Source organism: Vanessa atalanta, chromosome 23 (assembly GCF_905147765.1).
Source record: "Vanessa atalanta chromosome 23, ilVanAtal1.2, whole genome shotgun sequence".
In the NCBI taxonomy this organism is placed as follows: Eukaryota; Metazoa; Arthropoda; class Insecta; order Lepidoptera; family Nymphalidae; genus Vanessa; species Vanessa atalanta.
The window spans coordinates 5366477-5386046 of NC_061893.1; positions in this window are offsets into that span (position 1 = coordinate 5366477).

A 19570-nucleotide genomic window follows, 5' to 3' on the forward strand; every position below is an offset into this window, starting at 1 on the left:
TCGTAGTGTTTACATAGACATAGGCCTCTGCTAATGTTGCTGTCTAATTTGTAATGAAAAGTAAAATTCCAGCGATAATTAAGTACTGACTTGGCACTTGGCGTTAAACGTTAAGGAATAAATATTTTAGACTGTTTATTTTTTCAATTTAATATAAAAGTAAAGAATATTAAAAATAATACAACTGACATACAGCACTCGTTTTTTATTAAATACGTATATTTTAATCGGAATAGCTAAATCCATTGAAAGCTTGAAGGGGAGTCAGATATTGAAACTTTATCAACATTGCAGAATAGAGTTTCGACTTTGTTACTAAATTGGAATGAATATTGTTGGATGTCATTGGAAGATAAATCTTGTAGGTAATTACGTTAAAAAGTTAAATAGGTACTTACAGGAATCATAGCAATTTTAAAGTATTAAAATTGACATTTAGAGAATGTTGTAGTTATCATAACTTTTGTTAAATATGAAATGTACATTCAGCGTTACAAATGTTGCTGAATTTGGACAAGAAACTGAACAGTAACAATGGAATGGAAATTAAAACTAAATTGCAATTTGCCGTGCCCATTGCATTGCTTCACAAACTTGAACGCTTCCCCAACACCCCGTTTCACCGCATCTATTAAAAGTCCACCACACGACTGAAAAAGAGAGCACACACCACCTCACCCGCTCTCCCCAATAAATGTGCGGGAAAGAAAGAGACGTAGTAATAGCCGGAAATTAGCACTCGTCTATCTTTCATTTTACACCCCAAATTTTCTTATTCCAATTTCCTCTCGCTACGAGCGTCCTCCAAATTACTGGCCGTAACTACTTTATTTTATAACAGAGCATAATGAGCTCTCACTATAAGTATATAAGGTTTAAATCTGAACGATTGTCTAGTGACCATTTGCAGCGTTTTACGTTTCGAAGCACTTTAGAACACTCTGTCATTTGAAATGAGTCATTTTCTGATAAGAATGCTCTATTGGCTGAGACGTGTGCGATTTGGGCCGCTCGGCCGATAATGCCATTTCCGAATATAGATAGCGAATAAGTCGGGTGTCGGTTTTTGCCGGAGTTTTAATAAAGCATAGGGGGTGGCCGAGATATGGAAATGAGCGTGTGGAGAAGAGGAAATTTGAATTTATACACCAGCTAGTTTCATTCATGAGGGTACCGAGAGATTACGAGATAGGGATTTTTGAACTTTTATGACTGTTTATATGAGGCTTTAACACTACCGAAGGAAATCAATATAAACTTTTTAGAGCGTTAGTTATCTGTTCAGATTGAAGATATAACAAGCGATTTGTTTCGGTTTTTACCAATGGTCCCGTTTTGAGAAAATGACACAACATAGAGATATTTTTACCTGTGCGGAGTTGCGGCGAGTGGATACATAAGTTTAATTATGTGGAATGCTTCGGTCGATTATTTAACACAGGTGAATTGAAAATATTGCTTCGTGTCGTGGGAACATTGTGTCAATTTGTATCTCTTGGGTCTCAATCGATGACAATTTTTGACAATTATTTCCAAGCGATTGATTTTGTCGAGCTATAAATAAACCCAAGTAACGCCTGCGGTTAAGCTTTTATTACAATAATTATTTATAAATTCATCGTTTAACTTAAGCAATGTTTTTTTTTTAATTCCTTTATGTAAGCCGATTTTATTTATAAAATTTGCTATATAAAAAGTGTTAATTAAGAACAAAGTATTTTAATAATATGTTCGAGAAGTTTATTTTGAATAAATCTAAGACTAAATTTGTAAGAAATAATATTTTATTATTAAATTTTAAATGAACTATTTTAATACATACTTACTAAACGAAATTCTTTTTATATGAATTTGATTTACGCAGTCTCCAAAATGTAATACCATTGCTACACGCTACCATTCAACAAAAGTTAAAACCATAAATAATAACACATTCAACAAAACAAATTTTTATCGTCCGAACTCACTGGTACAAGTGGCAATCCATTCAATAGTTCCATTCATTCATGACATGCAAAAAATGGCCAGTAAGGTATCTCATTTTATTGTTAAGAGTTAATCTATTACGTCTTCATTTTAGTATCCCGTGGGATTTGAGAATGTGATGATGAATTTTCATTCATTCAATATCGTGAGGAATTATGACTCTAAGTTAAACCTTTTCAAAATGTTATTGCCCTCGAGAAAAAAAAAACTTATGAAACCTTTTTATCATTTTTTTTTTGTTATATTTCGGCTAGCTTTTGCATTCTGCAACAAATTCAATCAGCGTTTGGTATATTAAGCCGTTACTTTATCTTACTTGTAACTTCAAGTATTCAACATTCATTTAATAGTAATTGTCAATGTGGTAATATTATTTATCAAGATATTTTAGTATGTAGTACTTACGTGAAAAACTGGACAATATCTTTGATATATGAGGTTGAAATTGCTCATAATTTAATTAAGTGGAAACAGCAACTGAATGTTAAGTTATAAGTAATTATAGTAAATATAATTATGAATATAATTATAAAGATTGTCACAAAAAAGTCGATTTTATTTGTGCTAATTGTGCAATGGTATGCCCCCGACATTTTGACGAATAAGTTCGTTAAGTGGTGGAATTTTTGAACAGGCAACATTAAATGCGAAATATTGTGACAATTATAATTTATATAGTTTTATTAACATTTTGATAATTTATTTCCACGCTTTTCGGTTTATTTGTGATTTTATAGTAGATTGATTTGTGGTTTTTTAATTATTCAATAGACAATGATGATATTTGCAGTTACGAATCATTAGATTATATTCATCAGTTTGTTTTGTAATAAAAAATTGTGGATATTGTCACTAGAGCCTTGAAATGGAAAGTAAATAGTCTGTGCCTAGTCAAAGTAGACTAATGTGGATTTGTAAAAAAAAATCCTAAAGCGACTTTCTTTCCACTATGACGGGTAGTATGAGAGGTAGTCATGTGAATATTCAGTCCCAAGAACGATCCGATTCTATAAATCGTGTTGGACAGTAAACATAAAACCTATCGAAAGATTTATCTTTACTGTGGAAAAAACGAAATAGAAATTTCATACTAGATAAATTCAAAATGTTCACTCTTTATATTTCTTGCTACTTATTACTTACCTTTTAGAATGCTTAAATTCAGAATTGAAACTTCTTATATTTAGATTGCTAAAGCTAATGATAAAAAAAGATTAAAATTGACATTTTGATTTTCTATACCATAAATATATAATTTTAACTTCACCAGTAAATAAGTAGTAGAGTCAGTGGTCTGAGAGAACACTGATGATAACATTGAAGCGAATTCAAAACTCGTAAAGAACGTTCAGATCACTAGTAAGTATGTACAATTTACTTAACGTTGAATGATAGCGATATATGTATATATCGCGAGATAGTCTGTGGGATACAAGAAAAAAATATTTGGTTCACTAGTGTAAGCAGTAAAACTGATTTTTTAAATGAGAATAGAAATCCTTCTATAACAAAAGTATTTTTTCCTGCATTTTGAAGATCTTTAAAACAACCGTGCCTGATATTAAATAGTATTTTTTGATAATCACAGAAGTTCTTAATAGTCAGATCCCAGTCGCTGAGGCCGAATACGGTCGGGGTAAATAGATAGAAGTATTTCTTTGATATTCAAAATCCAAATTTATTCTAATACTTTATTCAAGCAGAGCCTTGAATAAAGTGTTAAGATAAAAATACTAGGTACAGTAACAATCAATCTAGTCGCAATTATAATTAAAATGCTAAATTAAAAGATTTCTGCACAGATTATAAAGACAAATATATTTTTGTATTTATGTGTTTGAATATTAAGAAATGTAATATATTCATTTTAAGTTCTTATTATTAATAAACTGAACGCATTCACTATATTAGTGTTGGCTAATGATTACGCATACTTTGCTCGCTTTAATTATGCCAGAAGGTTTTTCTTTAGGCGCATTCATTTTTATTAAATTAATTAGTCTCTTGTATAAATAGGGTTGCTATGAATAAATATTTATTAACTATATAAATATATTTTTTAATTTGAATTATATTTTTTGATTGTTTTTATTTATATTATTTTAAAATATAAAATTAACATATAATATTTGGTGTGGGATGATTCAGATATTAAATTAGTTTAATTTAATATTTATAAGCACTTTTGTACAGTGCTTTCAATATATAAATTGAGCTCAGGGCCCTACTTATATCTACAAGTTTTTTTTCTAATAATTATCAACAAATTAATTACTGTTTTATAATTATACTTTAAATAATGTTTCATTGTGTTACGAATAAAATATAATTACAGAAATAATTTAAGTAATCTCTGACAAACTTACTGTCAGTAATTTTGACAACCCTAACATAACATGACAGAAAAACATTTTTCTCCCATAAAGAATGTTAATATTACTCAGCGCCAATCTGCTAACGATTCTCGTTACATTGGAGTTTGGTTTTTATCGCATTTCTAAGCCAATACAATGTTCTAAATCACAATTAAATGGATATATAACGGTTACGAGTATGGCGTTGTATATGATGAGAATGAATGTTACAGTTTTTTTTTGTTAATATCCAAATGTAACAACAATTTATAGCAATTATTTATATTAATAAATGACATTCTTCTTTTTTAATGCTTAATTGAAAAACTATTTAACAAACATAGATAAGAATTATAAAAAATGTTTTAGTATTTATTTATTATATATTATATAGGACTATGTAATAAAATATGATCATATTTCTCTTTGATACTACTAAGTGAGGAAGTGAAGTGAAGGAAGTTATTTTCGTAATGCCTATCTTAAAAATCAACTACGCCAATATACAAGAGGCAGCGTTTTTCAGATAATTTTGTTAAATAATAGTTAATGTTTTAAGATATATTATTATTATAAGTAAACGCAGTTTCAAATTTAGTTCTTTGCCGTGAAATTAAAAAAAAAAGTGAATTTGTCAATTAGATCTTTTACGGAAGAAAAAAAAGGTTTTGGTAAGACTTAAAAATTAATTAATCGAAAAGAAGTATTATTAATAGTCTTTGTTGTTTAATTTATTTAGTATCGGTGTACTTTAAATGTCTATGCTCCTAAGTAAAACCGAGACGGAGATATGATTTAACGTGTGAAACTGAACAGGGTTCTTTGTATTAACAGTTTTGTTCTATTGTTTTGTCGTCGCGTTACTTCATATATAATTAATAAATTAACTGATGAAAGTTTCATTCGTACCTTTATAATTGTTATGGAACGTTTCAAAAGAATATGGTGTCTTTTATACTTACGCTTGTACTCATATGCATGAAATTTATTGAACCCGAATAAATAGTATCTTTAATTTCTTACATCAATATAAACATATTACATACAACAACAAAAAAAAACCAAAGTTTTATTTTTAATATTGTTTTTGTAATTAGAATAATCTTACTTTTTTTTAATTTGTTTAGTCTTCCTCCTTCTCAACTTGCCGTTTCTATACGAATATTGACAATCATTGCGGCGATTTCAGCTTTTGAGACCGCTAGATGTAGAGATATCGTGTTCTTCCCAAGCCATTGGCGCCATTTTTTTTAAGACATGATACCCATTTCCATCCATCCGACTACCTTCTCGTGCGTCATAAGTTGAAATATCTTCGTGTGATGTATCATGTGTCCAAAATATTCTAGTTTCCTTTCCTTAATTGTTGTAAATATCTCTGGAACATTCCCAATTCTCTGGAACACATTGCTATTCAGTACGCGATCTGTCCGTGGAATTCTCAACATACGTCGGTATAACCACGTCTCGATCGATTCCAACTTTTTAAAATTAATAAATAAAATTTTCCATTCCGTTATCATTATATTAATTAATAAATGTTCCGTTGCCAACACAAGGATTAATTTATTTTAATTAAACGGACTATTTAACGTAAATTATAATAAGTATAGATTTATTTCATTTTTATGCATGAAATTTGTATGAAAACGAAAATATGTATAGATATTCATATTCATATAAATAAACAATTATTCAACAAAAACATGGTCGTCAATAAAGAATTACTTGAGAAGACAACATTTTATATTCAATGGGAAGTATCAATGTTTAGTGTTTTTCACAGTCTCTAAAAGCTAACCACTTTTTTATATATAGTGCAATGAAACGTGTGAGGTAAATCAGATAACAATCCACTTAGGAAAATAATAGAGGTACTTTTACAGTAGTTAAATAGAATAGTGCAGAATAATATTTCTTTTTACTATTTCATTGAGTGAACTGTGCAAAAATTGTTTGCAAAACCCGCTGTGATATTGTATCTGTAGTCATTCATGTTTACGTCAAAGTATTTTGTACCAAAATCAATGTTGTTAGACGAAACCGTCTTGATCCTTGATATTGAATACGTAATAATATTATTGTACACAGTTAATTTGAGATTGTCATCCACGAAAACATTTAATAAGTAAAATATCAAGATTTATTGTGTCGCTGCCTCATTATATTTAAAAAATATTAAATTCCAACTCAAAATAATTGAAATATATCTAAGACTGCTTAGCCAAATTTCAAAACTATTTCTTCTAACTACATAAACCCAATTTATAGCATTATTTGAAGTTGAAGTGGTAGAATTATTTTCCAGGAATACTGACAATTTTGCGTAAACCAATGTTTTGACGTTGGCCACACGCAGCTATTTTGAATTATTGTGTTCATTTTGGCAGATAACTTATTGATATTGCAAAGTAAGGGTTTGGTCAAATAGATAAAAGGCAATTTTCAATCATTTACTCAATGAAATCATGAGTTTGTGCTATTGTGGTAAAAAAAGGTCGACAAGTATATCAGGCTAAATAAAAAAACAATATTTAGTAAACAGAAGTGTAGAATTTATTGTAACATTTGATATTGTATTTGTATATTTGCCGTAACCAGTGGCGTAGCTAGGTGGGCAAGGGCCCCGTTTCATAGAAAATCATCGGGCCCTCACCCCCCCTTTCCACTCCATCTTTAACTTTATATTGCCCTTCAAAATTATAACTAGCAATAAGAATAGGATACAGGATACAGCGAGTTGAACTTATCATTAGTAGACTAAATCCATACATCATCTCTACTCAAAGCTTAGGTTAGAGGGCCCCCTGAGCTCCGGGGCCCTGGTGCACTGCACCACTTGGCCCTACGATAGCTACGCCACTGGCCGTAACTTTACATTTAATTTAACTCTGTGACATGTCGATTAAACAGTTCTTTTATGAGCCTACTTGAAAAAAGAATATTTTAATTTTGATTGAAGGATTTTTGTGTTCAATTTTAGATAGGAAAACTGGGATTTTACAGAACACGACATATGGAGCTTAACCTATGTTATCGATTCAAATACGGATACATGCGAATAACTCATATTCATTCAACGAAATAAGCAATTAATCTTATGGTTGTGAACTTAAAATCTATTTTAATAACAGCTTGTAAACTTAAAAGGGTCATACTAACAAACTAGCAGCAAAATTACTAACAAGTCGATTATAAATAAATTACGTTAGTTATATGTTTCAAATAATTCTTCTTTTAAAACGCAAGACGATTCTTCTTTACGAATTTTAAATCAACTCTCGGATCCTATCTTTCCTTTGTTTGTAAATCTTCTCAACAATAAGAGAAATTAGATTTCGTTAAAGATTCTTTCAAATGATTCACTCCGATTTTTCCTCTGATAACAGTCAACATTATTTGCACCTATCATACGAAAAAGAAAAAACTTTCGCGCGTATAAATAAATTTTATATATTCATTTAAAAACGAAAACTATCAATAAGTACTATCGAAAAGTTGCTATAAAAAATATATCTGTTTTCCATAAAAGGTTTCAGCTGCCCCAATAACTCTAAAATAACGATTGGGAATATTCGATTTTTCCCATGATCATTTGCATCGCGGTAACGATGTTTTCATTTGCGTCAGCCATCTTGTTTTTGTGATTATGCAAAGCAGGCCATTTGCATCCCGAACCCAAACACGACCTAATTTGGATGCACCCGCTATCTCCGAAATCGTTAAGCACGCACAGTAGCGAGAACGAACAATAAATATAACGAGAACAATAAATATATATAAGAGAAAAAAAAATGAGACAAAACGTCCGTCTTCACGACTAAGGAATTGCAGTTTCCAACCGACATCGCTATGGGCTATAATTACGCGAATATAAATCCGTGAAACTCGTGTAATGTCGATTGAAATATCGATTTAATTATCAGCAACTGATGGTACATTTTGCTAGCTCTCTCGATGATTATGCAGAATAATTTAAAAAAGTAATTACAATATCTGTCAATAAAAATCCTTGTTCTTATCATTCGGACACGTGACACACTTCCGGCGTTTAAGATCATCAAGTATGACGGGTGATTTATTTAATTATGAGCCATTAATCGGTAATGGCATTTTTTAATTAATAATCCGGAAATAAAAATAAAATACGATTTAAAAACTTTTAGGTCTCATGTATGTTATGTATGTAAATTTACTTGCTAAATAAACGCCAAAAATTGGTTATTCGATGTCTGTATAATTTTTTTCAACTTCGAAATGGAATTTAAATGAGATGACAATTCTTTATTACGTCCGATGTCGAGGCAAATCTGCTCGCGTTCTTCATTAATTGGGGTCAATAGAGACGAGAATCGTTCGTTCCAAGCAGCCGAATTTGACGGATTCTTGTAGTCTTGTCTATGAGATTGAAAAATATAACGTTCCAAGTTCAAAATAGGGTTTGGGATTACTAATGTATTCTGACTTGTCGCGTTCGTTCTAAATTTATTGCACCAATTAGTAGAGTCAACGTGAAAGGGTTATCTTATATTTTGATCACACTCTATTTGGGAGGTAACGGTCAATAATGGTCGAATTTCGGGGAACGAGGCTTTGATATACCTTTTTTTACAAGTAGCTATTTTCGGAAGCGAGAATGTAACAAGTTAATTGGATGAAAATATTCGGATGGTAACACTGACTGGACGCAATATGAAGATCATTATTATAGATTAATAAGGATTTTTGTGGTGTCAATTTAAGAGGAATTCTTAGATAATGAGAAAAATCATTACTCGGACGAGTTGACTGATGGTTATTTTTTGTAATATAATTATGTTTTAAGTAGGTATGTACTTTAAGTTGCGATCTTCATACAAATTAAGTTTAATTATGAGGAAATTTATATCAAGAAAAATTCTTCGTCCCGACGGGACGCAGACACGACAAAATTCACGAATTTTAATTTGGGTACAAAATTTTAAGTGATACTTTTTCTTGATACGTCCAGACCGATGTTGTGGTGCATACTGTTTAACGGCAATTTTCAAAATGTCCACATTATTTTTATTTCTTCTACACTATATTGATAATAATTGTTATTTTGCATAAGAATAAATAATAAGGTTACAGAATTTTGTTTATTTAATAGTGTTCATACTCGCCTTGCTTAAATTTAAATATTTTTTAAATTTTTTTACATGAAATCTTCTGAATCTGGGTTATTTTTTAGGTTAATTGTAAGACAGAATTTTGAATAGGTAATAAAATAGTTGAATTCAAAATAATATAATTTCATACTTAAATTAATTAAACGGTAAAGTAACCAAAAATATCGAAACTAAACTCGCCTATAACATCAAGTTGGGGACACGAAACACCGTTGTTTTTTGTGTCCACCGGTACTCAAGCAACTTTGTCACACCAACCTTTTCCACTCGCTCCATGGACTTACCTATAAGCGTATATTGTGACAAGGTTCTAAGCGTTGTCCGGTGTCGATCTTAAAATCCGGTAGCTAAAAGTAATTTGTGAAATTACCTTCTTAGAATTGAAGTCAATTAAGGCGCTTGTGTACCGACCGGACCAGTTCGGATAAGCGTAGCGTTCGGCTATCTTCGTTTCGAATAATTATAGGAATGATGATACACGATACAGTGTTTGTTGAGTAATGATCGTTATTGATTTGCTCGTTAAATATTCTATACTATGTATTTAATGTGTCATGCTTGAGTTGGATTGGAGTGTTATATGATCAAATATATCAAGAGCCGAGATGGCCCTGTGGTTAGAACACCAGGCAGGCACCACTGAATTTTCATGTGCTTAATTTGTGTTTATAATTCATCTCGTGCTCGGCGATGAAGGAAAACATCGTGAGGAAACTTGCATGTGTCTAATTTCAACGAAATTCTGCCACATGTGTATTCCGCCAACCCGCATTGGAGCAGCGTGGTGGAATATGCTCCAAACCTTCTCCTCAAAGGGAGAGGAGGCCTTTAGCCCAGTAGTGGGAAAATTTACAGGCTGCTAATGCTTAATAAAAAAAAAAATGTTATATGATCGACTATAATGTCCTGACAACCTAGCTCTCTTAAAGTAATAAACGAGAAAAACATTGGCGGACAACCGCTGCTGACGGTTTCGCTTCTAATATAATAACAGCTTGCAGTTTAATAATTGTATTTTTTTAAATATCCTGTATTTATGATAATTTCCTTGCCCCTCTCCCATTACTTTAGGTTAGGCCCGTGGTCGTGGTCGTATGAGATTTGACTGACTTCTATTGGTAATAGAAGTTGTGATGAAGGCAATCATCCTAGGGAATAGCTGATATAATAGGGAATGACTGGTGGATTAATAACCGATCATATGGATGTATGAGGCGCTTACATGGTATATTAATAGATACGCTAAACAATTAAATTCGTTGCCATCACTTCCAAGATCTAACTGTTCAGTTTAACCATTTTAGTCTTCTTCAACGCCAAAACTTGCAAACTTCCCAATTCTAGGTTGCTACTAAGAACTTCCTCTTGCAAAAACATAAAAAAAATTATTCACTCTGGTTTCGAAATCAGAAAATTCAACTTTATAAGCCAGACACTAGACCAACGAGGCAGTTAATATTAGATCAATAACTAAAATTAATTTCAATAATAACAATAAAACATCTCGTTAATAATCAGTACACTCCTCATTAAGTCGAGTAATTACGGACTATTAATATTCTTTTTATAATTTAAATTTGTTCATATTCATTAGTCATATATTAACAGCGATTTATTGCCATTAAATAATTTTATTCATTTGTATATAAATTAACAAATTATGCGTATATTATTTCAAACCTAGAAAGGGCCTTGTACTTATACAATGTAGATGTTTGTTAAACTTGTTTTTTGTTAAAAAAGTATTTATTATTTATTTATATAATGTAGAGTTAAAAATGTAGTGCAGGCTTATAAGTACCAAGTAAGTATTAATAGTAAAAATGATACATTTTACCTAGTATATAACGGCCTGTTGTACGCGCACGTATGCAGTAGTATGGTTTATAATTGACAATTTTTATTTATTTATTTTGTATTAGTTTAGTTTCTAGATCTCTAATTGAGCTGACTTCATTCTAAATCGCCACAGAAAGACAACTTTTTAATAATATTATTCGTAGTATCCGTTCTCTTTGTTGTAAAATAAATTGTTATAGTTCTCAAACAATAAAAAGCTAGAAATATCCAAGTTCGTTGGTAGCAGCTAAACTATATAAAGCAATTTAATAGACCTCATTAAATCCACAGACCGGGCAAAACACGTTCACACTTAATACGACAGCTACGGTATTACCAATTTATCGGAAAAGTAGACCCATCCCAACTAAGATTGAAGAAGGCGCCTCTATACATTATTCAGTCACATCACAATGTCTGTTCATCGACATAATAGGCGTGATGCGCAACAGGGTGCCGAGTCTTGTATTACGTAGTAAAAGTTGAAGAAGATTTTTTGCTATCACCCCATATAAGTAGAGTCATTTCGAAAGTTTAATTGGCGCTCAAAATGGTATATACGCGATGGGAAATTGAATTCCACTCATTAGTACTTTTGTAGGTGTATTTTATATCTATAAGGAATTATTGTATCACTTTTATTATGTTGGGCGTAAAGTTTAAAATACAACGTCAAAGTAGGATTTGTATGAAAAATAATAAATTTATGTACTTGTATTTGCAAGAGTATAATAACTGTCTAGAAAATGTTTCCGCAAATGAAACCGCATTAATATTTATCGGGTAATTTTCAAGTTATACACAGACAAGTAATTAGACGTTGCCTTTTATAAAAACATAACTGTGTATATAAAAATTACAAAAAATAAAAAATTCACAATTAATTTAAAACAATATTATATACATATGTATACTATATGAAAGAATTATGTTAACAACAATATTTTAAGACGATTAGGTTGTTTTAATTTTTTAATATCAATATATTTCATAGTTTCTTTAATTTTATGTAACATAACAGTACTTAAATTGTGGAACTCGATTAAATTCATATCGTAAAACAAATAAACATAATTCATTCGAGATCGTTATCGATATTAAAACTGCGATTGAAATCGATTAATCGCGAAGAATAATAAAGAAGGCGGCGCTGTGTTAATTGCTTTGCACAAATAAAACATACGCTCATACTTGATAACTCACTTCGGGATACCTGGGTTTGCATGTTATGTTTAATTGTCTGGCGGACCTTGTAAAAACTGTATCCCAAGTATGTGTTTTACACGTTACTCAAAATAAACATTTTCGTTAACGCAAACGTGGTAGATTACCTTTAAAATTCACACTATGAAGACTATACTATAAAGTTGCGTCCCCATAAAACGAAATTTGCCGTATTTTTTGTCTATGTATTATATAATATCTAGATATTACATCACCAGCTCGTATTTTTACGGTAGATTAAAAATTGTTCAATAGTTCTTCAGTGCAAGTTTTATTTTCATCGTACGTCTAAATAATTTTTACTTATTTTAATGTATAATATATGCATTATTTTAATTTGAAATTCATTCGTACCGCGTTACTAGTCACATCTTGAACACTTAGGTTTCAATTTAGCTGCTAAATGAAGAGGTCCGTCGACACTGGAAAGGCGTAAAACAATTTTCATGGCCTCTTAGCAGTAACTAACCAATCGCATTGTAGGGTTGCCAAAATACTGTTAAGATTATATTTACTTAAAAATATATTAAATAAAAATGATAACGTTTCTATTGCTAAGAGTCTTAAACGTGTAAGCCCTTAGTGTGTAAAGGTCCATTATTGGCGGTATATTGGGAATACTTATTGTCACTTATAATAACAATCTAGTGAATTTAATCTAAAGGCAGAGAGGTACTATTGCCAATTTTGCTCATCTAATAATCGCTAAACATCGTATAAAGTATAAATCAATTCTTATAACTATATATACGAGTTCTAAGATGTTAGGTTCTTTGTGCCTGTAAATATCCTGTCTCATCCACTCTTCATATTGGGATAGGAAAAGTATTATATTTTGTGGTAGAATAATTATAGTGCGTTTGGTATTTCACCTTGTAAAATTCCCTTCTATCTGACGTAGATATTTGTTACAGATCCTTATAGTATTATGGTATAGCTCATGACCAGCAGTAAACAAAAAATAGGTAGGTAGGTATGGTTGGTTTAAAAACGACAAGATATATACTTATTTTGCAAAGTTTAAGTCCTTAACTTGACTTAAAATACGCTTTTTATTTAATTAGTTTTGTTTACATTAATTAGTATCAGTTTATTTTATTATATAGTCGATTCATTGGTGCCAACCCTTAAAATACAGTTCCAATTGGCTGTCTGGCTAAGTGTTCTTGCCTGTGGGCTAATTAAAACATTCAACCGCCATTTTGCCCCCGAAACATAATCTTTCATATTTTGTCTTAGCTGACAAACGTAGCCTTTGGTTGTTGTCAATTATAAATATGGATTTTGTAATAAGAACATGCTTATTTTTTCATCATTAATAAAATTGTTAGGAATGCTAATAATCATCCTAATATATCTTTCTTTATGTTATGTTTATGTTATTTAGAAGCTGTATTAATAGTATATACAATATTTTATTTTAATAAAAATGTAATATTTTCTCAATATTACATTTTTTATTAAAATAAAATAAAAGCAATTCGTTGTTGACTGACTGTCTTGGTGAACTGAACATCTATTGAAAAAAAAAAAGAAAAAGGTAAATTTTTTTTAGTATAAATTGTACAGTGACAAAAATCCCAATATTATTAACAAATGATCACAAGCTAAGGGCGTGGTATCAAGTATTACTTATAAGTGGCACATGAAATTACTTAGACGCCTCTGCCTCGGGTCTGCCTCTAAATTATACAGCGCTTGATTAGACGCCACGCCTCTTTCGATTGCGATGCCAATTATTAACCAGAGACATGCTAAGATGAAGATGTCGATGGTGTGATAAGTGACGGATTAACGTTATACACATTGAAACGAATATATTATATTTTATTCGTTAAAACGTCATAACAAGTTAAGCAAACAACAGCTGCCTACTGCTGGGTTAAGCTCTCCTTTTGAGAAGAAGGTTTGGAGCTAATTCTTCTACGCTCAGGTCGATGGATACACGTTAAAGTTAAACGATATAATTTATTTATAAATGTTGTTTAGGGGAGATTGAATCAATGATGACAGAAATATAGAAATCAGTTTAGTTTCAATGTTAACTGTTTATCATATCAATTCATAGGTGATTTAATTTATTAATAGTTTTGTTTATTACACAATTAACATTTACTTAACGTTAATACGTACATATATTAGGTTAATAAATACTTCATTTAACCAGAAGATTGGGGTTTAATTTAGTTTAATGCAGGTTAAAAATCTCATGTTTCGACTAGCAGGTTATTTTTATATTACGTAAGTAATTGCTGATACTGGCTTTTACAGCGCCAACGGTTGGGACGTTGTGCCTATTTGAATCAGCCTGAGTTTATAATTAAAAAGTCGATTGCAAAAGCGTTATATAAAAGGCACAGTTCCTTGTTTAATTTCATGACCTTTTTTTAAAATATATTTTCATATTTAGAACAAGTTGGTTTTATTTTAAATATAAATTAAAAAGAACACCATGTGTAACATGTTGGTACCTACTTCGTAAATATTTAATTTAAATGGATTGTAAATAATCTTATCCGTGTATTGAGTTAGAAATAAGCCGATTAAAAATGATCATCGTTCGGTCTATATAATGTTTTTAAATGTTAATTCACCTGTTAATAGGTCACATAAAATTTCCGCTAAGATACCATCAGCGACCACGGTGGTCACGATCTGACGTCACAAATACATTTACTATCTTCGACGTAAACGGACTTGTAAGAATTAATTTAATTAATTATACTTATTTTTTATATTATTTAAATGTCATTTACTTAGGTGACATTTTAAAATCACAAATTTAAAATAGACCATGTTGATGAATGATGGTAATGTATCTGTATAGTAAATGTAATTTTCGTAGTGTCGCGATATTGCAATGATTGTATAGTGTTCGTAAAGCTGTGGCCTCATTCTTGTCCCAAGCATTATAACAAACATCGTTAGTACTTCAAGTGGGGCAGCAGTGAGTATGCTTGACACCTCAATTTTCCATTCCTTCCCTGAGAAGGCACTACTTCTTTAGATATATACGAGTCTTAGTGTTTTCTTATTTTTTTTAATTGTGCACCTTTTTAGCTTTAAGTGCAATTCACTTAGGGTGTATGGTACGTCCAGTGGCTGCCCGTGCGTGCATAGCAACTGCTAAGTGATGTCGGACGGCTATATTTCAATTGAAATGAGTTATTGCGGTCGATGAATGGCAACTGGTTGATAACATCGATAAGCAAGGCCTTCGGCATGTGGTGCTGCGGGAGTCGTATCGAATAATTGCTTACAAAATAATTAAAAGAGGCATTGCAATGCATGTCGGCCATTATAGTAATTTGCTTAATAAATGCTGTAAGATTACCATCGTTTTGTAGAAACATATATAGGCTTAATATATAAGAACCCTAACTCACTTTTATGTCTGTTCGGATATAAATATAATAATTCCAACTAGAAATATAAAGAATTTGCTAAAGTTAATTACATCCAGATGGGATCAAATAAAAATAAAGCAATAATTTGACGACAGAAAGTAACCTTAATAATAATAAATTGATATTATTCGTATTAACTAAATTGTATTTATTGGTATGTTCCAAATCACATAGTCGTTTTCTGTTTCCTTCTGCACCTCCGCTTTCTTCTTTAAAACCACTCAACGGATTTGGATTGATGGACGTAGCGGTTTTCGCTAACAGAAAGAGCGATAAACGAAGAAGGTTTGTGTATTATTCAACACGAGATTATATAGATGATAAAAGCGTCAAGCGTGTAGCTAATAATTGTTGACTTTTAGCTAGGATAAATATTATATGTAATTGTATTTACTTAGACAATGTATTTCAAGTGTTGAAAAGAATAACTACTGAGTTTCTTGCCGTTTCTTGCCGGTGATAGGTTTACTTTTAATATATGTAGTCCTGTAAAATGATGAGTCAAAAGTGCCTGTAAAAACCTTCTTGAATAAAGTATATTTAGATTTTGATTTTTGTACATAATTACTGAACAAGACGATACTATTTAAAAAGAAAAACTGTATTCGTACGCTTACACAGCTAACGCTGGCTAAGCTTAAGAAGAACTATCAAAATAATTACTAGTTTTATAATATGAAGACCACCGTGGTCGAGTAGTGTGCACACCGGTTTTCATGGGTACGCCACTCCGAGGTCCCGGGTTCGATTCCCGGCCTAGTCGATGTAGAAAAAGTTCATTAGTTTTCTATGTTGTCTTGGGTCTGGGTGTATGTGGTACCGTCGTTACTTCTGATTTTCCATAACACAAGTGCTTTAGCTACTTACATTGTGGTCAGTGTAATGTATGTGATGTTGTCCAATATTTATATTTGTGTTATATCTATTTTTTTTTTCGTTTAAACTCGTTGAATATCAATATATAAATATGTATTGTAACATATTTTATTTCTTTTACAATTTATTTTCCAAGAAATAATAAATCGAAGCTAATTAGTAATTTAGGTGTTTGAAATTTTGATTGCCATATGACAAAAAGTTCGACAATCATTAAGAGTGGGCAGCTCTTGGCCAAAGGGTTATTTTGGTGTGTATACGATCAGATAAATGGAATGCTTAATTAGTTTAGTAATTACAGTGAGCTAATGAGCGAGTCCCGTCGAAAGGAGTTTTTAGCGTGTTAATTATATCAAATTACGAAGTATCAAATTAGTAGACGTCCCAGGTAATAGATATACGTATAAATTACTCTTGAATTGCGTTCGAAATAGTTACGAAGATCGAATTTTGGGCTTTAGGTTAAAAGTATCCTAAATATACGATCTAGGTTCCTAATGTATTCAAATACAATTAAATTCATCATCATTCATTCATTTTCGGTTTTTTTTTTTTTTCTGTCTATGATAATAATAATAGGTATTTACTAATAAAGATCCATTCAAAGATTGTGGTAGCAAAGTCGAGCATGTACCATATAATTTGTTTTTATAATTCATCTTGTTATCGACGGTGTTGGGAAACATGGTCAGGAAATATGTTTGTGTCGGATGAAAATCTTCCACGTGTCCTTTCATATGTAGGATGAAATAAGCTCAAAACATTCTCAAGGAAAGTAAAGCTGTGGTACATTGTTCAAATTATTATATTCATCATACATTCGAGCTATCCAAATATTATTGAATCTAATCAAAAATAAAAACTAAATACCTAATCTTCTCTCGAACACATAATCCAATTATTTCACGTAATGTTGGGACAAGTGTTAAACTATTTATTGAAATAACACTTACATAATAAGTAGAAATGAGGACATAACGAGTAGGTACGTATGTCGGTATGCAACGACCGAATAAAGTGATTTCTATGTAACGTAATTAGCTCTAATTAAACTTCGATCGCTCGACGCAATTAATTAAATTTAATTTTAACGAAACGTTCACTTGCAAATAACAAACAGTTTAATTGCAAATATTCGCGATAACGACTTTGCGCTATCCGTTGAATGCAATGAGATACATAAATGGTATATAAAATGTGTAAGTTGTTTTCAGAACGACTTACGCATTGAAAAATTTACTTTATAATACTTACTTCTGTAGCTGGTCCTAGGAAGCCTTCGAGTTTCTCGTAAAAAATTACCTAGAAAAAAAAAGGAGTTGTCCCGGAGGTCGTGTGGAACTGGACGTACACATTATTCAAGTTGCGAATGAAGTGACCAATTACGATAAATTGTTGGCCACGTATAGTAATAAAACCGCCATTTTGGTAAATAAATAAATGAGTAATTAATGGCTGTACACAGTTGCGTTCCGTTCGACGCAGCATACGAATCTGTGCATTATGCGAATTAACATCGCTCAAAATGTTCGTAGTTTTTTTTTGTTGTCGACGACAGCAATTAGTGGCTAGTGGGGAAGCGAGTATGTAAAATTGGAAAGCCACTGGGTCGAGTTGACTCGCCAACTGTGAATGTGCCTTTTACGTTTGGAAACGCATAGGGTTGTCATTTGTTATATTTTAGATAACATAATGAAACATCGACTAAATTAGATATAAAATATAAAGAACATCTATTTATTTCAACAAAAGGAATTTAGAACACGACCTTAAAAAGTTCTTCTAAAATATTAAATTCTACATATTCAAGCACAATTCAAAAGTTGTATCGGTCTTCTAAAACGTAATTGAAATGCTTTTGATTCAAGACGCCAGAACAGCTTTAGTGTCAACCCTATACATACTTCAATTACTAGTATAATAGTTCTCGTTAGTCCGTCTATATATGTTAAGTGGGGAGTGTCGATTATGCCAATTGCTTTTACGTGTAAAAATAATAGCCCATTGCCTGGCTGCGACAGTAATGCGACCATTATATTAAGGTTAATATCTTCAGCCTTACGAGTGACATTATAAAATTATTTTAATGTTAAATATAGTACTGCGGAGAGGTATGCGTTCATTAATTGTGCGATTTAATCCAACCGGTCGGGCAGGAGGGCATTTTAATTATTTTTGCAACAATACTATGTATGTATATTTTATCATATATAATCGTTACGTAAAAAGCTCGCAACTGTATGCTTATAAGGACATAAAACATCCAAGCTTCTAGTTGAAATTGTATTTATTATTTAATTGTTTGAATGCTTTGCCATTGAAAAATGTAACATTCCTCGGTAGTCAGTTATAATATTAATTATTGGACATGTTCGTTATTTTATTACAGTGATTGCTTGATGAAGTTATTATTGAACCAGTAAAATATACCGTGAATGCAATATTATATTTTATATTTTATTTAAGTAAAGGTGTAGTAGTACTAGTGTGTAGGTGGAAGTAATCGGTAAGAATACATTTTTATCTATTGATAAAATTGTATAAGAATTATAATTATGTTTGAGAATATGCGTAACTAGCTGTATGTCTTGACATCGTACGTGTAAAATTTAAAACAAAGGAATTATTCCATTTGTTCTCCTTATGGTTGAAATTTCCTAAAGAGTTTTTACATATTGTTGCAAATTTCAGCTTTTTAGACTGGCTGTGCGTTGATCGTCAAACAGGAGAAATG